Here is a 23206-nt window from a genome sequence, read left to right on the forward strand (position 1 = left end):
TTGGCCGTACTTTTGGTCCAGTGAAGGCTGCCAATCTGGGATGAATATACGGCCTAACATACGGCCAGTATATTTTATACAGCCAGTATGTTGGGCCGTATAATGCCCAGCTTTTCCGAACTCGATCTCGTCGACTCGTTTGATCTCCAATCCTTATGGAACCTTCTTAACACTTGTTTTACACCTCATTAACAATCTAAGTGACGTTATAAATCTTCTCCAAAGCATCATTAAGTCATCATTAATTCGGTACTCGTAGATACTTTCCGATACATAACGTATACCTTGCCTTCCTTGGCAAACATTCTTCTCTTACTTCGGATGTCTTTGAAATCTCAATTAGGGTCACCAAAGGCTATTCCTTACTTATTGAAATATCGTATACTTCGTGCCCTTCGTTAGTCTATTCACCGTGCATTAACGAAAAAATTTTTGAGGTGTAACAGGAAATCCCGTCGTTAAGTGTCTAAATCCAGTCGCTATAAGTCAATAACCACCGGTAGAAATCTGGTCGTCACCCGTTGTTAAAAGCCTCGACGTTAAAAGTTAACGACCGGATTTCAAGTCCGGTCGTTAAAGATCCTTTAGCGACATAATTGTCCCCTCGCTAATTGCTACTTCGGTTATTAAAACTATTAAAAACAACTACTTTGGTCATTGAGAACATTCCCTCCTAACAATGCAATTGTTTACAGGTGGTTTTAATAAGATTACTAGACAATTTAAAAGGAATTAAATCATCACATTACTAAAAAAAATTATACACATTCAGACTACATGAAATTATATTTTCTCAACTCCAACAATAGATTTAAATTGTAGTTTCTACACATGTGACATGTCTAAACAGATTGTGACAAAATCTAAGTAGGTCTCTCATGTGCTTCAAGTTATTCTTTAACATCTCCAATTGCTTCCATTGTTCTGCACTTTCTTCAAGGGTGGTGGGGTTCTTCAGACTCCAGCTTGTAGACTGTAATTCTTCAACTGTTAAAAGAAGAAAGGTCATCTCAGTATAATAACAAAACTCCTAATAGCTAGGCAAGAGCATGTTCATGCCAAGAGAAAATGATTCTCTATCTCGTAAAGCTCAAGCTCTAAAGTATCGAAATTCTAATGCAATATTGATTTTCCTCTATTAAAAAGAATCCAGATTGATTTCCTGATTTTAGTACCAAGCATGAAACCTCATACATATACTTTATTCCATAAAACTAGAACATCTAATGAAAAAACCTCCTAAACCACTTTTCATGTAGGTCTAGTAACAAAGATATCATGACATCTGTTTTTTTATTTCATAAATGAAACAATCATGACCCTTCTACCTTATCCATACTCATTATCTTCACATAGCAAGAAATCATAAAATTTTAGTTAGTACATCAACTTAAAACAGTTACAATGGATGGGTTTCTCATCACAGATTCTGAAGCCTTGGATTAAAAGGAAAAGGGAAGATTATAAAACAATGAAACATATTTTATCAATTATTTTCAATATTTCCAAAAAACTACTAGAGGAATGTAACACCTCGTAGCTTCGGGCGAAGGTTTGACTCATAAGATGATAATATAATGGAACCAATATGAGGGTTGTAGGAAGTGTTTGGAAAACTAATCAAGTCATAAGAAATGTCTTTAGGCAAAGCAAAGTTGGAAGCCACTCTACGGGGCATGTTTGCAAGTGAGTTTGTAGAAGGTCTTACTTCCTACGACTATAACCCCTTTATTAATTTGGAATTTGAGAAAACTTCCTGAATGAAAGTTTTAGCCCTTTGAAATACCTTTCCAATGATATATTATGGGGGTCAAGGGGACATCTGTACAAAACGTTATGGCCATTTTACTGAAGGAGTACAGAGCAGTCCGTTCACTGGTCATGTTATACGAACTACTTATACGGCCCATATAATTTTATACGGACCGTATAAGTCGTCCATACTTCATGACTCTCCAAATCGACGTTCTGTTCAGCCATGATGAAATATGGTCATATTATACGGGCCGTATAACTTTATACGGACCGTATAATACGTCCATATAACTTCCGCCCCACTTTTGTATAAATTCAAGCCTTGAGTTCTTTTATTTCATTATTCACAATTCCAAGCCCTAGCAACAATCCAAAACATCAAGGTAAGTCAATCCAAACCCTTCCAACTCAATTCTAACATATATTCTAATAATCTAAGCAAGAAATTATTGTTCCTAATCTAGGGTTTTCAAGAAAACCCATCTCAAGGTTCAAGAATCAAGATTTAGGAAATCTTCTCCAAAACTCAAGTCTTTAATTCAAGTTTTGGAGCAATTAAGGTATGTAGAACTTCCATCCACATGTGGTAATCTCTACGTTCTTCCCCATGCTCCGTTTCTTGATATTCATGAAGTTCAAATCCTAGGGCACTAAACCCAACATATTGGTAGCCCGTATTTATGTATTTATGTACATGAATTTTGTATCTATATTCGTTATTGTATTCCTAATCTTCCATTACGGTTATTAGGAACCCTAGCTTAATCCATGAATCATGAATTCTTCCTCATGTGTTCTCATTATGTTTATATGAAACTTTATGATTTTATCTAGCAAGTTACAAGCATGTTTTCAAGTCAATTATATATATAATTATGAACTATTGTTATTACTCATGAATCAAGAACATGTTTGCAAGACTTTGACAACTTATCTCAAGAAACCATATTACAAGATATTTCATGAAACCATGTTACAAGTTATTTCGTGAAATCATGATTACAAGTTATTTCACGAAAATCATGGGCTTCTTAGCCAACTATATCATGTTCATGTTTTTGGGAATTGCTTAGCTAACCGAGAAGGCTCAGATAGCCTGAATCTACGTTGCCACCGTAGGATAAGGGTTGTCAGCAAGGAGGCAACACTTTCATTATGCAGTTTGGATCCTTACATGCTTATTATTACTTAAATCTCATATCCCTTGCAAGGTGTGAGTGTTCTGCTGGTAGGACGCAAGTACCAGATCATGTTGTCGGTTATACTATAGCGTTCCCCACGTTACAAGCAGTTTTACATACATGTATTTCCATTGATTTCTTGTTTTCAGACTTTACTCACGTTTCATGCTCTTGTTCAAGTTACATTTAGTTTCAGTTCATGTCATATACCTATGTTGTGCCATGTTCTTCATTTCAGCTGGTTTTACATACTAGTACTATTCACCATGTACTAACGTCCCTTTTTCCTGGGGCCTGCACTTCATGGTGCAGATATCGGTTTTCAGAAGCATACACCTGCGCAGTAGGATCACTTCAGTTATCAGCTTATTGGTGAGCCCCACTCCTCTGGGGGTTCAACATGGAGTCTGCATTAGTATTCAGTTTATGGTAGTCCAGGGCCATGCCCTGGTAGCTAGTATTCAAACATGTTTTAGAGGTTTCATAGACAGATGTTAGTCCAGAGAGTCAGTTATGCTTTCATGTTTGCAGACTGTTATGTTTTCATGATATTTCATGCTACGAGATAATTTCAAGACTTTATTCCGCAAAATTAAATTTTCATATTCATTTAATTTGCATCATATAGATTATATTGTTTTGATGCCCATGTTGACAAGCAAGCCATGAGGTTCGCTCGGACACGTGCAAGCAAGGCCCGAGTGTCGTGTTACGCCCAGGCCATGGTTCGGGGCGTGACAAGGAACTCCTTACACAGAAGATCGGAAACCAAATACCTCTACTATTAGAATTCAAAAACTGAGTTACTGCTGCTAATGAGTATGTTAAAAGAATCAGCTTTGATATAGAAGGCATATTATTGTAGAACCTGGTATAAATTGAATGATACTGGACATCATTTTACAGTTCTCCAATTCTAAAAAAAAATTACCAATGGATGGGTTATATACATGACAGTGGATGTATTACTTTTGTATCCAGAAAATAAATTTGACATGGTAAAATTAGAAGAACGCTCAAGCAGATAACACAATAAATAAGATAAAACAACACACAATTTTTAACGTGTAGATGCTCTCTTATAGATGACATTTAATAACAAGAGTTACTTAAAGTAGAAAAGAGAAACTAAAAAGTAACTAATTAAAGAATAACCATAAAAAAATGTCACCACCAAACTTATCTTTGTGTTGTATTCTGAGGGGTAAGGCCAAGCCCCCCTCTTGTACTTATTTTTAAGATATATGACACCCCTACTAACAAGGGACAGTTTAATTGTTATATCCCGCATTTTGTACATTCGGATAATTCAAGACAATTGCAAGAAGTTAAGGACAAGGCTATATTTTGATCTTGTTTAATACACAAGTTGTGTATAAAAACTTTTGATGTGGAAATATTAGGTAAAGTTAGGGGTAAAAAGGAAAATTCACAAGGTGGCCTATGGAAATCTTAAGGAAAATTTGGGGTTAAAAGTTGATTTTGGAAAGCTTGAAATTCTTGAAATAATAGGCCAAGTGGGCCGTGTAAATGGAGTGGGCTTAGGCCCACATGGAGGCTTGATGAATAAGATAAAAGATGACTAAGTCATCATATTTTTCATCTTTATCCCTAGAAATTTCAAGAAACATGGAGAACCAAAAAGAGAAGGTAAAAATAAGAGGCCATTCGGCCATGCCCAACCAAGCAAGAACCTTGGAAAAAAATTGATCAAAAATTATTTTCTTCTAGCTAAGCAACCAATTGAAAGGTCCCTAGCAAAGCGAAGTGGTTATTGGAGCAAGTAAAACATTTATTCTTGCAAACTACAAATCCTAGCCAAGTGAGAAGTTAAGGGAAAAAGGTAAGGTTTAATCCCTTTCTTATATGTTATGGATGATTATGTGTGTTGTAGTATGTAAAAGTTGATGAAATTCATAAAAATATGGATGTTATATGTGGCCGTGTATATGTAGTGTGTGTCCGTGTAGATATGGTGAGGTGTAGGAATGATGAATCAATTATTTTATCTAGTGTTTGGTTGTTGTTGTTGTGGATTCTATGTTGATAATGAAAGTTTGATGATTCTAGTTGAAGTTGTAAGTGTTGGAGAGTTGTTTTAGAAGCCAATGTAATTTGAATATAGTTTCTTGCAATTATGGAAAATAATGTTGTTAGTGTGTGAATTGTTGATGTGGTTCATGAATTTGAAGGAAGGAAATGTGTTAGTATTGTTCTTGTTCTATTTGGAAGGTTTCGGGTGGAATGGCATATTGGTTGGATTATTTTGAATATTGTTTGAGTGGTTTCGGTTAGTACTTGAATACGTGGACAATTGTGAATTGAACATAAATGAAACACCGTCGAAGTTTGTAGAAAGAAGTTGCTAATGTTAGTATGCGTTTTGGATTGATTGTGGATATTGTTAGAATAACTGTTGGTATTGTTGTTGATAATTTGGCCGAGTTGAATTCTTGGATTTGTTGTTGATGATTAGGCCAGGTTGGATTCTCAGGGATAGTTGTATTTACAGGGGAAATGCTACCGAAATTTCTGTAAATAAAGTGTTGATTGAGAATTGGGCTTCCAAGTAGCTATAGCTAATGTTTGGTATATACTAATATTGTTGTAGATCTTGCGAAGCCAAGGATTTAAATTCGGATTAGCTTAGGAAGCGGGCAAGGTATGTAAGGCTTACCCTTTCTTTCTTTTGGCATGATCTTTGTGAAACCAACATGACAAAGTATATGTATGATATCAAAGAAAATCCTATTCTTAGAGCCACTAGGATGGCTAACGTTCTTGACTTCCGAAGATTTGTTCTGCTATGTCTTGATACGTGTATATGGTTCCAAAAGTTCTATTTTGATTTGATCCATAGCGATATTCGAAAGGTACTTGATATGATTATTGCTCTGATACCACTTTTGTCACGACCCAACCAGAGGGCCAGGACAGGTACCCAGTATTGGCTACCGAGCACCCCTTATCACACTATCTATCGTTTAACCTATACAATTAAAATCCCCAACATGCTCACGATGAGATGGTCGCTAAACATCTTCACAAAACATGCATACGGGCATAAGCTCTCGAGATGTCAAAAGCGATATACAAAAATATACACTAAGGTGATCATGAGACGTCTATTACCCACACATATTGGTATATCCTTTTGTGTACATGTTTTGGGCATGGCGGGGTCCTGTCCCGCCCTAATATTCAGTATTCCCGATAGAGGCTCGTATATATATATGTGTGTGTGGGTAATAGACGTCTCATGATCACCTTAGTGTATATTTTTGTATATCGCTTTTGACATCTCGAGAGCTTATGCCCGTATGCATGTTTTGTGAAGATGTTTAGCGACCATCTCATCGCGAGCATGTTGGGGATTTTAATTGTATAGGTTAAACGATAGATAGTGTGATAAAGGGTGCTCGGTAGCCAATACTGGGTACCTGTCATGGCCCTCTGGTTGGATCGTGACATTAATATTAAAAAAAAAAAATTAAAAAAAAAAGAACATATGGCAGCATACTCTACACTTCATTGATTCAGAGTCGTTTTATGCCTTCAAAAAGGATAAAGTTAATGGCTAGTTATGGGCCACAGCGAAATGTGAAGCATCATTTACTCTCTCAATCAATAATTTGCTAAATCTTTAAATCTTTCCTACAACTTATATGAAAAGATCTATTCCGTAAGCAAAGAGATTAAGTTGAGCAAATTATAAACAAAAATTGCTCTAGATGCTGTCATGCCAGCAGTTTAGAACACCAAATGTTGAAGATCAGAAATTTCAGTACTTTAAGACCATTAAATCACCGCCACCCAAAACTTACACCTTCTCCAAAGAATTTTTCAGATTCCAACCTTTACAAGCATGCCGATCACCTGTATGTTATGCCTCCAGATATATTTTCTAAAAGGTATCTTTTATGCCTCTATATCAAAGGGAATGGAAGATCAACAACAATAGAATGTCTCATTTATTCAGTAAGAAGCAAAAGACCTACTATTGCTATTTCATTTTAAGCCATTCTTCTAAGGCAACACAGGGAACTAAGACAAATCAGACTATTATGGAAAAGGATATAAACATCTCACTTTAGTTTACATTCACGAAGCAGTTCTGGTTGGTTGACAGGCTTCTTGTGTCCTATCCACTGCTGGCTGGTTTGGTTCCAGAGGTGTCCTAATAGAAAACGCATACATAGAAAAATTGTTGAAATATATCTTTAAAGATGATGATAGAAAAGCTATTATGTCAGGCCAAATACCTAAAATAATGTATTTATTAAGTCTAAATAGAACTTATTAGATATGGACCTATTATCTTTTATCACTCTCAATGGCGTGAAAAAAATTAAACTTGCAAGGTTCAGTTTCAGGTTTAAACTCTCCACTGTAAAGTAGTAAGAAAAAGTAGAACCAAACATTATCTGCACTTGTAAAAGAAGAAAAAAAGGTCCAAGTCAACTTTAAGGAATAGATCCAGAAACACTGTCACTGCAGCACATAAACAAGACACAAAGAGTGATTCAACAAGATTCTGAACTTGAGGAAAAAGATAGAGCATCTATAGATTCAGAGAAAAATGAAACTGGGTTAGTAGTATAAGGGTGAGTAACATTTGTTTTTAATGGAACCATTGATTGGACCAATATTAAAACTGTACTAGCTTTAAATACTTGGAGGACTATTAGCGTTCCATGTTATAGAGAAAGGATCATTTTGAATACAGATTTAAACTTGAGAGACTATTTGTAGTCTTTTCTCTTATAAAATTACCTAAATAACATGACATCATAGAAAGGACCACAAATTCTCCAACACAGTAAAAGAAAATTGAATAACCAAAAACTTGGCAAAAAGAAAAGAACCAACCTCGTCATATTGGTAACTCATGCTGGTAGAGATGGCAAAAGTGATGTCTTTATATGCATTCTATCATATATAAGAACTCCGTCAACTTCCTGGTGCATATTTGATTGATAAGGCTACATGCAGCTATGCCTATTTAACTGAATCATATTTGAAGCTACAATTAAGTTTTATGCCATTATAAAAAAGAGTATAAGTTTAAGTCACAACCCTCAATGGAGAAGTAATCATAGATCGATAATAAATATGATAATCTCCACACATTTTCAAGCGCCTAACAAACTGCAAAAAGAATTAGAATTGAGAAATAGCTTGTTATGGCCATAAAGAAATACTCACAAACAACACTAATTAGGCATAAAAGAAGACTACATTAAAAGCCATTTATTAAAGTGTACACTAAGAAGCAATCCAACTTCAAATAGCAATGTCTTAACAAATAAGGTTTGCGTCTAAGTAAGCACTGGTGCTTACAAAAGGTACCTATAATGTAGTCATTCATATCCCCACTTCTAGGTCGGACGAGTTTCAGTTAATATTTAAAAAAAAAAAAAAACAAGTTTAAGAAAGATTTATCCCAATCTATGTTTGTGATGAATCTAGTGAACTCTCCAATGTTAAATTAAAACCAAACCCTCAGAAATTTGAAGATATTCAAACAAGAGGGACAAACACTTACATTTATGATTTCCATTACTGAGGGGGGGGGGGGGGGGGGGGGGGTGGAGAGAGGGGGTCGTCATCACTAGACATTTCAACCTTCAAACAATTCAGAAACGACATCAAAATAAAATAAAACAACAGATCACAATCTATAGTGAATTAATCCCTATTCATAACTTTTATAAAGGAAATAACATTGCCAGAAGCTTAAATGTAAAATTCATTCAAAATGGTTCACCAAGTACTCAAAGGTGAACCACAACCATTAAGAGCGAATAGAAATTTAACGGAAACATTTTTCATCATACTTAAGAACAATATAAGAGACATAGGGCATCTTATAACCTACCTCGTTTTGAACTAACATGGCGACTGTGGGCTAGTGATGCAACAATAATTACCAGCTACTCCTCCTTGAGCACGATCCCGGCAAGTTCACTCATTCCATAACGATCCCGGCAAGTTCACTCATTCCATCGAGTCAAGCAAGTCAATTGTCTCAATCCTAACAATTTTAATGGCTGATTTATTAGGACAGAGTCCATGCGGCAGATGGAGGCGGAGAAAATTGAGTTTCTCTCACACACATACACAGAGAGACAGAGAAGCGAGAGGGGGAGGGGGATAGTGGCTAGGTTTTGAGTTTGCGCTCATAGTGAGGGTTTTGAGAGAACAGGAACGGTTGTGGGTGAAAAAACGAGGGAAAAACACAAAAGGGTGGCGCTTAGTTTTTTATTGGGTTAATATTAACAATCGGATATAATGGGTTTTATCAACCGGATATGGTCCCATCGCTATTGTTATAATAAAAATTGATATTTAGCTACCGAAAAATATATTGGTCGTTGTTTGTCACTTCTAACGACCGGCTTTATGTCCCTTCGCTAAGTTGGGACCAAAAGTCACAAATTTGGAAGTTGAAAATCATGCAAGAAGTCCCACACTTTGTGGCCAATTTTAAATGGTCCAACACTTGTGTGGGCCATGGACACTTGGAGAGTTAGTATGGGAACTTAAAAGATGACTTCTAAGTCATCTTCTCTCATTTTATACTTAGCCAAAAAAAAACAAGAAGTTGAAGAACAACAACTACAAACTTTCGGCCAAGCCAAGAGAAAACCAAATCCAATTTGAGCCATTCCAAAAATATTTCTTTGGTGCAAATCCACTAATTGAAGGTCCCTAAGTAACGTGGAAGTGTTGTTGGAGCGATCAAGCCATCCGTTTAGTAGATCGCAAACCCTAGGCAAAGTGTGGAGTTGAAGAAGAAAGGTAAGATTTGGTCTTGTTTATGTGTTGTGAATGTTGTATGCATGTTGTAGTATGCTAAAATGAATGAAAATCATGAGATAGGGTATGTTGGAAGTGGGTTGTGTGCTTGGTGTGTTAGCAGTATGAGGTGTGTGTATGTTGTGTGGTGTTGAGGTGATGAATTAATTCTATGTAGCATGTTTGATTGTTGTAGGGTGAAGAAATAAATGAGAACCATTTAAATGTGTATGTGGGTATGTGGCCGTGTGTAGCCTCCCATGTGTGGCAAAGGATGAATTAATATCGCTTAGTGTTTTAGTTGTTGTCGTTATGAATTCTAGTTTGGAAATGAGCGTTTAATGACTCAAGATTGATGTTGAAATTGTATGGGATGGTTTGAGGGTTATTGTGCGTTTGATGTAAGTTGTACATTTATGAGAATGCTATCGTTATAGTGTGGATTGTTGATACAAATCATGATTTGAAAATGAGGAGTGTGTTGTAGTGCAGTTCTCGGGTTTGGAGGTTGTTTTCTTTTGGATTGGTCATTGGGGTTGCTAGGTTGATTATTGTTGTTGTTGTTGTTGTTGTTGTTGTTGTTGATTCTGGCCGAGTTAAATTCTCGGGGTTGGCCTATTTACAGGGGAAATGCTGCCCAAATTACTGTAGAATTAAGTGTTAGTTTGGAATAAATTGCCTAGTGCCGATGGCTAATGTGTAATACTCGTTGACGTATTTGTAGACCTTGGGGAGCCCGAGACGTAGGTTGGGATTAGCTTGAGTTGGGCTAGCTTGGAGTGCGTACGAGGTAGGTAAAGCTCAACCTTCTTTCTTTTGGCATGTCTTAGTTATAAATAGGATATGTCACGAGCCTCGAGGAAATTCTAAATCCGCAATCCGAGTATGTTATGATCTCCATATATATTCCTTGGCATTCGTAGGTTTGATGTGATGAAATATGAACCCTTATGTTTTCGAAATAATTGATTTCCAATGTTGCACTAAAAGTTTTGTTTTAAAGAATTCCGTAACTATGAACGCCGTAACTTTCACAGAAAGGCTCGGATTGCTTCGATATCTTCGTAGGAGTTTGCATGGCGTATGATAAGTATGTTTTCCATAGGCGGGCCCGGCTCGAGTCGATACCCGTCCGTGGGTCCCGCGACTTTCCTTTATGTAATTCGGAGGACTTTTGAAAGAATGTAGTATGACTATTATCTCGATTTTCAAAGTACGGTCATTTTACTTATAATTGAGTCCATGATAATGATTTTATGCATATGGTTACTCATGACTCTGCTCGTGCGTTCTGTTATATCTTTCGCCGGTTCCCGGGCCGGTTCTGTTGTCGTGCACACTTTGATATACTCCGGAGTTATGCTGTGCTTATGGTTCACCGAGCTACTCGCCAAAGAGGGTCGGGTTCCACTTATATATGATGTTATGGTGTGTATGGTGTTATGCTGTGTTATGATGTGTGACGGGGATACGGAGATTTGAACCTTCTGGTGTTATGCTGTGTTATGGCGCCATCGACGGGCGGGCGACCATATTCTCTGTGCCCTATGCATGACTTATATTTTGAGAGTAAACATTTTGATATTTTGGGTTTGCACTTATGTTCTGTACTTCTATTTCGTTTATGCCTCAGATTTGTTTTCTGTATCTTCTGCTTTGCATACTCAGTACATATTTCGTACTGTCCCCCTTTCTTCGGGGGGCTTCGTTTCATGCCCGCAGGTGCAGACGCACAGTTTGGTGATCCAGCCGTTTAGGATACCCTCTTCTGCTGTTTGGAGTGCTCTTCTTATTCCGGAGCCTACATTTTGGTATATATCTTCGTTCGTTGCATATGTATGTATTTGTTCAGGGGAACGGCGGGGCCCTGTCCCGGCATATGATTCGGTCTGTCTGTTTAGAGGTCTGTAGACGTATATGTGGGTTTGTGCCTACTTCTGCACGGGTGTGTTTGTATGATCCCACTTGCCATGGCAGCCTTGTCGGCGTGCGTTTGTATATGTTTTGGGCCGTTGCGCCATTTGATAGCCTTGTCGGCTTCTGATATATATGTACATATATGGTTGTGTTTGAAATGTGTCTGAGACAGTTTGATATAATTTGAGGCAGCGTGTGATATTTGTGCCCGTATACGCTATCTGTATGTGATTCGGATTTGATGAGTGTGTTCGGGTTGCAACAACTATAGAGGTATCAAGCTGCTAAGCCATACTATGAAAGTGTAGGAAAGGGTGGTGGAGATGAGAGTGAGGAGAGGTGTGTCTATTTCAGAAAACCAGTTCGGATTCATGCCGGGACGTTCAACTACAGAAGTCATCCATCTTATGAGAAGGTTGATGGAGCAGTATAGGGAGAGGAAGAGGGACTTACACATGGTATTCATCGACCTAGAAAAGGCTTATGACAAAGTTCCAAGACAGATCCTATGGAAATTCTTGGAGGCTAAAAGTGTACCTGTGGCGTACATTAGGGTGATCAAGGACATGTATGAGGGAGCCAAAACCAGGGTGAGGACAGTAGGAGGAGACTCAGAGCACTTTCCAGTTGTGATGGGGTTGCATCAAGGATCAGCTCTTAGTCCGTTTTTATTTGCCTTGGTGATGGATGGATTGACACGGAAAATTCAAGGTGAGGTGCCATGGTGTATGCTTTTCGCGGACGACATAGTCCTGATTGACGAGACTCGTAGCGGAGTTAACGCAAAGCTGGAGTGTTGGAGACATACTCTGGAGTCTAAAGGGTTTACGCTGAGTAGGACCAAGACAGAGTACTTGGAGTGTAAGTTCAGTGAAGCACCTCAGGAGGCTGACTTGGAAGTAAGGCTTGGTATCAGGCCATCCAGAAGAAAAGTAGTTTCAAGTACCTTGGGTCTATTGTGCAAGGCAGCGGGGAGATTGACGATGATGTCACTCATCGTATTGGGGCAGGATGGATGAAATGGAGACTTGCTTCCGGAGTGCTATGTGACAAGAAGGTGCCACCAAAACTTAAGGGCAAGTTCTACAAAGTGGTGGTTAGACTGACTATGCTGTATGGGGCGGAGTGTTGGCCAGTTAAGATCTCTCACGTTCAAAAGATGAAAGTTGCCGACATGAGAATGTTGAGATGGATGTGTGGCCACACCAGGAGTGACAGGATTAGGAATGAGAATATTCGGGATAAGGTGGGGGTGGCCTCGGTGGAAGACAAGATGCGAGAAGCGAGATTGAGATGGTTTGGGCATGTCAAGAGGAGAGATACAGATGCCCCAGTGCGGAGGTGTGAGAGGTTGGCCATGGATGGTTTCAGACGAGGTAGGGGTAGGCCGAAGAAGTATTGGGGAGAGGTAATTAGACACGACATGGCGCAATTATAGCTTACCAAGGACATGACCTTAGATAGGAGGGTTTGGAGGACCCAAATTAGGGTAGAAGGCTAGTAGATAGTCTCGTTATCCGTTCTTATTAGTAGTCGCATTATTGCAATATAATTTTTTGTGCTCCGATTTCTGCTATTATCTGCTATTTCCTGTGCTTTGGTTATCTTGTGTCATCTGCTCCGATTTCTGCTATTATCTGTTATTTCCTGTGCTCTGATTATCATGTGTTATCTGTGTCGCTTGCATTATTTCATTTTCATATCGCTTTAAATCTTTTATCCGAATCTGTTAACCTTATCTGACTTCTTTTTATGCTTTTATTGAGTCGGGAGTCTTTCGGAAACAGCCGTCCTACTATGGTAGGAGTCAGGTCTGCGTACACTCTACCCTCCCCAGACCCCACGATGTGGGATTTCACTGGGTTGTTGTTGTTGTTGTTGTTGTTGTTCGGGTGCCCAGTTTGGGCACTAGTCACGGCCTACGGGGTTGGGTCGTGACAATTTCTATCCCTCTTGCGCTTCTACCCATCTTGAGTAGTGGCCTCCTTTCTTAGGGCTTCCTCTTCAATCCTTTACCAAGCTACCTTCCACACATCATAGGCCTTCTTATGTGGCTTGTATGAGTCTCCAAAGATCTCTTCTCTTATCATCCACATAGCTTGTAGGGCTTGGAGTTCCATGTCTTGGCCTTGGATGTAAGTCTTTAAGTGATGTGTCACGACCCAACTAGGGGCCGCGACGGGTACCCGGAGCTAGATATCGAGCACCGCTCACTCTACTACTCATTTTACTCATTTAATGATCTTTTGCCAGTTTTACGCATGAAAGTATAGGAAACATAATTTGTATCAAAACATAAGTACTTTATATACATATGTCTCTCGGCCATCAAAATAATATATACATAATAATAGCATCTTTTGAGACCACCTAACCCACACTACGTATCTACGAGCCTCTACTGTCATAATGAATACATAGACGGAACAAGACTCCGTCGTGCCCAAAACATATATATATATATATACCAAAGAGAAATCATAAGCACCTCCGCACAATGGGGTGCTCCCAACAGCTGATAGCTCCTAAGTATCTGGATCAAGCTCGCCTCCCTGTCTACCTGTGGGCATGAACACAGCGTCCAAAGAAGGGACGTTAGTACGAGTATTGTACTGAGTATGAGAGGCATGAACAATGAAGAAAGGCATCAATAATATAATGAGAGCATCAATATAAAGCATATTGATCTGACCGATAATCATAAATGGAATAATGCATGCTGTCTTACCCATACTTATCATCGTAACATGTATGCATCATATGCAAGCTGCCCGCCCATGTCGGAACGGTGTGATAATAAATAATATAAGACCGCGTCCAGGCCTCCCGCGTCCGGGGTACCATCTCATGCCGCCCACTAGTGGTGTCTGCCCACGCCCGAAGGACGTGGTGTATCTGTATCGCCGCCCGCCGAATCGGTGTCTGCCCGGCCAACTAGGCTCGGTATGCAATGCTCATGCCATGCTTATCATAAAATAATCATAATAATGTACTCATTGTAAAATAATTATCTTATCATAGCACATGCGTAAGGTTTGAGAACAACTTTACTCTATCGGGGTGACGTAAGGTCGTGACCCCCCGACTACTTTATGGAGCAATTGCGGACATTCTGCCTCACCTTGAAAGGACTAGTACATAAGGTGAGTGTAGGCAAGGACTAACATCATCATCATCCTAGCATCATCATATTGTATAACTTATCTCATATAGGCATTGAACTTTTTGGAATGTAGGAGCTCATGGAAAGATGGTAATTCGGACTATAAGATTCATGCCATTGGAAAGAAAGGACTAGCCTCACATACCTTGCCGTTTAGCTAAGTTGTTGTCCACTTATTCTCCTTCGATACCACGTCGTCACCTTCATGAGAGAATTCGTACTTCATTAGTTAATTAACTACAAGAACGGATCGCTAGTTCTAGGAAAATTTGGGCAGTACTTCCTTCGTTTATACTACTTTTCCCATGTTCTATATCTACCCCCAACATTCACAATGCTATTCGCAATATCGCAATCAAAATCATCATTTATGCACCATTAACAAAATCCACCATTTTCCTCCAATTTTCCCATATTTCTCCCTATAGCTCACCTTAGTGCTTTCGTGCATTTACTACTTGTTTCACGTTATAAACATCATTTATATCATATTTGTACTCACAACACTTCAACATTCATGATTCAATTCCACTATCATTCGTTTATTTCACTATTCACTCAATAATGACTCATTCCTATGTTCTTCTACATTTTAAGTATCTAAGCCTTCAAATACCTTGAATCACGTGGTATAGTCATGAAACATACCTTAACTGATGATCGAACAAGCCTTGAGTTGAAATACTTCACTTAGCCAAAATCCTAGTTCCACCCTTTTAAGGATTTCTTGACTTAGATGATCCTTTGATGTGTTCTTACACTTGTTTTCATGAATTTAGTGGTGTTGATCTTGATGTTCCCTTTGATTCTCTTGAATTCTTATGGAGGAAATATTTCGAGAGTTCTAGAGCATTCTTGAGTTATATGGAAGAAAAATGAAATGAAATGAAGCCTAAGTTTCTTTTAATAATCACAAAACTGATCTTTAATGAAAAACTTTCGGGATGACAGTGGTCGTAAACCACAGTTTACGAACCGTATTGTGGTTTACGGTCCGTCGTCCGCGATCGTTTTTAAGCATTTCAAAAACAAAAAGTTTGGCTAAGGGACATGGCAGTTTACGACTGAGGTTTACGGTACGTAAACCAGTTTACGGGCCGTCCTCCAAGTCGTTTTTAGCCATTTCAACACTTTGACAGAACTTGAAATTTTTGGACAGCTGGAGGACGATTGCACTATACGGTCCGTAAATCACTTTACGGGCCGTATAGTGCCCTTTACGACCACTGAGCTGAAAATTCTCCGCCACTTCCTTATTTCCAAAAATTCATAATTTGCCATTCCTGACTTAACAAAACATCATGCACCCAAGCCTTTCGTTGTTCTACTCATCACACAAGTACGGAAAAATTGACGAGGTGTAACATTCTCCCCCCCTTTTGGAACATTCGTCCTCGAATGTTCGACACTCGGGAATTCTAGAAACAATTTGCCAGAGTCTCCTTTGTAATTTGACTCTACCAACCTGTCACAGCAACCCACAATATCATGGCCTTACAAGGCTATATCACACTATCAACACATCCATGGCCACACACGACTAAAAGCATAATACTAAAGTGTACATACCTTACATCTTCGACGTTTCATCTTGAATCCCTTCCGGGGGTTGGAATAAATGCGGGTATTTGGCTTTCATCTTTTCTTCCGCTTCCCAAGTCATTTCTTCCCGGTTGTTGTTTCGCCATCGAACCTTGACCGAAGCGACTTCTTTATTTCGGTGTCGTCGCACCTGTCTATCTAAAATAGCAATAGGTACTTCTTCATATGTCAGCTTCTCTGTCACCTGCACATCGTCAACCGGGACTATTCTTGTAGGATCCCCGATACACCTGCGGAGCATCGAAACATGGAACACCGGATGGACTGATTCAAGCTCCGAAGGTAGGTCCAATTCATATGCTACCTGTCCCACCTTACGGACAATTTTATAGGGTCCGATGTACCTTGGACTTAGCTTCCCTTTCTTGCCAAATCTCATCACCCCTTTCATCGGTGATACTTTCAGAAATACCCAATCATTTACCCGAAATTCCAAATCTCGTCGGCGGTTGTCCGCATAAGACTTTTGGCGACTTTGGGCTGTTAACAGTCGGTCTCGAATCACTTTAACTTTTTCAACTGCTTGTTGGATCAAGTCGGGGCCTATCAATTGTACTTCTCCGGTTTCAAACCATCCAATTGGGGATCTACACTTTCTTCCGTACAAAGCTTCATATGGGGCCATTTGAATACCGGAATGGTAGCTGTTGTTGTAGGCAAACTCAATTAATGGCAAATGATCATCCCAACTACCGCCGAAGTCTAGTACACACGCTCGTAACATATCTTCTAAAGTTTGAATGGTACGCTCGGCTTGCCCGTCAATCTGTGGGTGAAATGTCGTGCTAAATTTAACTTGAGTACCTAACCCTTCTTGAAAAGATTTCGAAAACTTAGCTGTAAACTGGGCCCCTCTGTCTGTAATAATGGCTACATGAATTCCATGAAGTCGCACAATTTCTTTCAAATACAACCTCGCATAATCTTCCGCCGAATACGTGGTTCTGACTGGGAGGAAATGAGCTGCTTTCGTGAGCCTGTCCACGATCACCCATATAGAGTCATATTTGCCTCGGGAACGGGGTAATCCCACAATAAAATCCATATTAATCTCTTCCCATTTCCAGGTAAGAATTTCCATTGCTTGCAATAAGCCCCCTGGCTTCTGATGTTCTGCTTTCACCTGTTGGCAGTTCGGACATTGCGCCACGAAATCTGCTACGTCTCGTTTCATGCCATCCCACCAATATAGCAATTTAAGGTCATGATACATTTTGGTCGTACCTGGATGGATGGAATACCGAGAATGGTGCGCTTCCTCTAAAATTTGCTGGCGTAATTTTGCCACATCCGGTACACACAGTCTGTCTCGGTATCTAAGAACCCCATCTATGGAAACTGCAAATGGAGACTTCTCTTTCCCACGGGATACATCCCTGTGATGACACATCTGTGGATCTTCGTACTGGCGTTCTTTTATCTACGCATTCAAGGGCGAGACTGCAGGATCATTAACATTAATTCCTGCCTTACCTGAATCAATTACACGTACCCCAAGATTTGCTAGTTGATAGAGCTCACGAACCATTTCTTTTTTTTTTCTGAAGGGACTTCACTTAAACTGCCCATTGATCGACGGCTAAGCGCGTCTACTACCACATTCGCTTTCCCGGGGTGGTATAAAATATTCAAGTCATAATCCTTCAACAATTCCAACCACCGCCTCTGCCGTAGGTTCAACTCCTTCTGCTTAAAAATATGTTGAAGACTCTCGTGATCTGTATAGATATCGACGTGCACACCGTACAGATAATGCCTCCATATCTTTAAGGCATGAATAACCGTAGCCAATTCGAGATCATGAGTTGGATAATTCTGTTCATGTTTTCGCAACTGTCTCGAAGCATATGCAATAACCTTGCCATGCTGCATCAGCACACATCCTAGTCCCACACCGGAAGCGTCACAATACACGACATAACCATCCGGCCCTTCTGGAAGTGTTAACACTGGAGCTGAGGTCAATCTATCTTTTAGCTCTTGGAAACTACGCTCACAAGCATCATTCCACTGAAATTTCGCTGACTTCTGGGTTAGCTTCGTTAATGGGGCTGAAATAGATGAAAATCCCTCTACGAATCTTCGATAATAACCTGCCAAACCCAGAAAACTACGAACTTCTGTAGGCGTCGTAGGCCTTGGCCAAGTCTTCACAACTTCTATTTTCTGGGTGTCAACTCGGATGCCATCATCTGAAATAACATGGCCTAGAAATGCCACAGAATTTAGCCAAAACTCGCACTTTGAGAACTTCGCATATAATTCTCGGGCTCGGAGAACGCCAAGAACAATTCTTAGGTGGTCTGCACGTTCTGACTCTGTGCGAGAATATACCAGAATATCATCGATAAATACTATCACGAAGAGATCCAAAAATGACCTGAACACATTATTCATTAAATTCATGAACACCGCCGGGGCATTTGTCAATCCAAACGACATCACTCGGAACTCGTAGAGACCATATCTTGTCCTGAAGGCAGTCTTAGGAATACCTGCTTCTCTAATTCTCACCTGATGATAACCCGATCTCAGATCTATCTTGGAAAATCACTTAGCGCCCTGTAACTGATCAAACAAATAATCGATTCTGGGAAGAGGATATTTATTCTCTATTGTTACCTTGTTCAACTGTCTGTAGTCAATACACATTCGTAGAGATCCGTCCTTCTTCTTTACGAACAAGACTGGCGCTCCCCACGGTGATGAACTGGGTCTTATAAACCCCTTCTCAAGTAAATCTTTTAGCTGTGCTTTTAGCTCTTTCAGTTCTGCCGGATCCATTCGATAAGGGGGAATAGAAATAGGCTCGGTGTCTGGTAATACATCGATAGCAAAGTCGATTTCCCTTTCTGGAGGAAGACCTGGAAGTTCATCCGGGAATACATCTGGAAATTCATTTACTACCGGGACAGATTGGAAAGTTGGCGGCTTTGCCTCTGTATCATGAACCCGAACTAGATGATAAATATATCCCTTGGCTATCATCGTCCTCGCCTTGAGGTAGGAAATAAACCTACCCTTAGGGGATGCAGTATTACCCTTCCATTCAAGTACGGGCTATCCCGGAAACTGGAATCGAACCATTTTCGTTCGGCAATCAACATTTACGTAACACGACGCTAACCAATCCATACCCATTATTACGTCGAAGTCTATCATTTCCAGTTCAATCAAATCGGCCCTTGTTTGTCGGTCACATTTAACGACTACACAATTCTTATATACTTGCCTCGCTATTACGGGATCACCAACCGGGGTGAACACCTCGAAAGGTTTAATCGGCTCGGGTTCCACCCCGATACAATTAGCAACATATGGGGTAACATAAGAGAAAGTAGAACCCGGATCAATCAAAGCATATACCTCACGAAAAAATATAGTCAAGGTACCTGTGACTACATCGGGGGAGGATTCAAGATCCTGTCGCCCTGCCAAAGCATATACGCGGGGCTGAACAGCTCCTGAAGTAGATGCTCCCCCTCTGCCTCTGCCTCTACCTGCTGTAGTCTGAGAAGTTTGTGCTGTCGGACGCACTGAAGAAGAACCCGCTGCTGAACCTGTGGGCTGAGTCCCTGCTCTATCTCTTACCGAAGGGCAATCCCTCATCATGTGACCAACTTGCCCGTAGGCATAACAAGCATCGGTACCCTGACGACACTGTCCGGAATGTAATTTACCGCACTGGCTACACCGCGGTACTGGGGGTCTCCTCTAGCTAAAATCTCCCTTGATCTGAAAATCGGAGGCCCTCGAACTCTGGCCTTGTCCTGACTGAAAAGAACAATCGGACCTCCTGTCTGAGAACCTGGGAGGCGCACTGGTCGCTGACTGACCTGAGTGCCTAGAGTGCGTCTGTCTCGGTCCCCCTCTATACTCGCTACTCGCTCCCATCGATCTAGCCCTCTTACCTTGTTTCCTATCACCGTCACGCTCACTCCTTTGCTGTTGTTGTCGTTCCTCAAGATTTTGAGCGTGAGCCTGTATCCGGGAAATATCCATCCCATCTTGCAAAGAGGCCGTCAAACAATCTCTAAACAAGTGGGGTCCTAAACCACTCACAAATCTGTAGACTCTATCTCCCATGTCGGCCACCATAGTTGGAGCGTATCTGGCCAACGAATTAAACTGCATACTATACTCTCGAGCACTCATGCTTCCTTGCTTTAAATTCAAGAACCTGTCCGCTCTAGCTCGGCGGACCTCAGGCGGCAAGTAATGACGAATAAAGGCATCCACAAATTCTTGCCAAACGGGAGGTGGTGCATTCTCTCCTCTTGATATCATCCAATATTTGTACCATAGCACCGCCACATCGCGGAGTCTATAAGAGGCCAACTCTACCGATTCATTCTCGGAAGCATGCATAAGTTTCAGCGTCCTCAACATCTCATCAACAAAGCCTTGGGGGTCCTCATCCGGCTTCGACCCAAAATATTTCAGAGGATTTAAAGTCAAGAAATCACGGCCTCTCGTAGTGGCAGAACGGTCACTCGGGCCCGCATTCGACCGCTGTGTCTGGGCGGCAACCAATTGTGTCAGTAGGTGTATGGCCTCAGTCACTTGTTGACCCGAAGCAACTGGCGGAGGAATTGGGACTGAGGCTCCTCCCTGCTCTCCTACATTAGGCGAGGCCTCATTCTGTGATTCACATTCCTCTACATTCGCCGGAGGCTCCCTTTCTGCTCGCTTCTTCGTCGTAGCTTTGTCTTTCTGGGCAGTTGTAGCTTTTCCTTTTGGCGGCATTCCGAAATCACAACGCACTTTTAGGGAAGGATAAAATCCTATGCATGGCTCTATCGCACGATCTAGTAAAAAGAAAGATGGTCATTTTCCTAAATGCCCTGTAGCCTCTTGTTTATTGATGTGGCGCGCAACACACCATAAACAAAACTCTACTAGACACGGCTCGTAGACACTTCCTAGGACGAACTGCTCTGATACCACTTTTGTCATGACCCAACTAGGGGCCGCGACGGGTACCCGGAGCTAGATACCGAGCACCGCTCACTCTACTACTCATTTTACTCATTTAATGATCTTTTGCCAGGTTTACGCATGAAAGTATAGGAAACATAATTTGTATCAAAACACAAGTACTTTATATACATATGTCTCTCGGCCAGCAAAATAATATATACATAATAATAGCATCTTTTGAGACCACCTGACCCATACTACGTATCTACGAGCCTCTACTGTCATAATGAATACATAGACGGAACAAGACTCCGTCGTGCCCAAAATATATATACATATATACCAAAGAGAAATCATAAGCACCTCCGAACAATGGAGTGCTCCCAACAGCTGACAGCTCCTAAGTATCTGGATCAAGCTCGCCTCCCTGTATACCTGTGGGCATGAACACAGCGTCCAAAGAAGGGACGTTAGTACGAGTATTGTACTGAGTATGAGAGGCATGAACAATGAAGAAAGGCATCAATAATATAATGAGAGCATCAATATAAAGCACATGGATCTGACCGATAATCATAAATGGAATAATGCATGTTGTCTTACTCATACTTATCATCGTAACATGTATGCATCGTATGCAAGCTGCCCGCCCATGTCGGAACGGTGTGATAATAAATAATATAAGCCCGCGTCCAGGCCTCCCGCGTCCGGGGTACCATCTCATGCCGCCAACTAGTGGTGTCTGCCCATGCCCGAAGGTCGTGGTGTATCCGTATCGCCGCCCGCCGAAGCGGTGTCTGCCCGGCCAACTAGGCTCGGTATGCAATGCTCATGCCATGCTTATCATAAAATAATCATAATAGTGTACTCATTGTAAAATACTTATCTTATCATAGCACATGCGTAAGGTTTGAGAACAACTTTACTCTATCGGGGTGACGTAAGGTCGTGACCCCCCGACTACTTTATGGAGCAATTGCGGACATTCTGCCTTACCTTGAAAGGACTAGTACATAAGGTGAGTGTAGGCAAGGACTAACATCATCATCATCCTAGCATCATCATATTGTATAACTTATCTCATATAGGCATTTAACTTTTTGGAATGTAGGAGCTCATGGAAAGATGGTAATTCAGACTATAAGATTCATGCTGTTATATCCCGTATTTTATACATTCGGATATTTCAAGATAGTCGTGGCAAGTTAAGGACAAGGCCATTTTCAAGAATTATTTTAATGTACAAGTTGTTATGAATATTATTTATGAACATTATTAGTATGGAAATATTGGGAACGACCAAGGGTAAAAAGGGAAATTTACAAATGGGTCCATGGTAATATTGTGGAAGGGTAGGGGCAAAATGGGAATTTCACAAAAAATTCAAGAGAGTTCAAGAAGGGGGCCATTTGGCGGTGGAGTGTGTGTGTGTGTGTGTGTGGGTCCCACCCCTTTTATGGGCTATGTAATTATATATGGACCAAAGCTTACATGGCAAGACTCAAGTATTCATCTTTATTTTAAAGAAAATTCAAGAAAAGTGGAGAAGGGACATGTGTCCACTTGGTATTGGAGGGAGCTATATATATATATATATAAGTGATGACCAAGCAAAACATAATTTATCACTTTGCAATTCTAGAAAACTCAAGAGAAAGAGAGAGCAAGAGAGATATTCGGCCATGACTATGGCCGAATTTGGTGCCAAGGAAATTGAAGGAAAAAATAATAATAATAATTTTCTTTTAGCAATTTAACCAATTGGAAGGCCCTCTATAACGTGGAGTAGCTGTTGGAACAAGTAAACCATTTGTTCTTGCAATTTGCAACTCTAGCCGAGTGAAGAAGTTGAGTGAAGAAGGTAAGGTTT

The 23206-nt window shown here is 40.4% G+C and overlaps 1 long non-coding RNA gene across 3 annotated transcripts; it reads right to left on the reverse strand.

Moving 5' to 3' along the window:
* Positions 1–685: 685 nt before the first annotated feature.
* Positions 686–9300, reverse strand: LOC132636058 (uncharacterized). 3 transcript variants are annotated; one of them, XR_009580957.1, is made up of 4 exons: positions 8815–9300; positions 7806–8084; positions 7026–7113; positions 686–987 (listed from the first exon to the last, which is right to left on the reverse strand). It is a non-coding gene; the product is annotated as an uncharacterized LOC132636058 (long non-coding RNA). The 3 variants fall into 3 exon arrangements; XR_009580956.1 differs by lacking the exon at positions 686–987 and having other exon boundaries at positions 6298–7113; positions 8815–9298; XR_009580955.1 differs by lacking the exon at positions 686–987 and having other exon boundaries at positions 6298–7113; positions 7806–7942; positions 8815–9292.
* Between the last annotated feature and the right edge of the window lie 13906 nt (positions 9301–23206).

Source organism: Lycium barbarum, chromosome 4 (genome assembly GCF_019175385.1).
Source record: "Lycium barbarum isolate Lr01 chromosome 4, ASM1917538v2, whole genome shotgun sequence".
NCBI lineage: Eukaryota > Viridiplantae > Streptophyta > Magnoliopsida > Solanales > Solanaceae > Lycium > Lycium barbarum.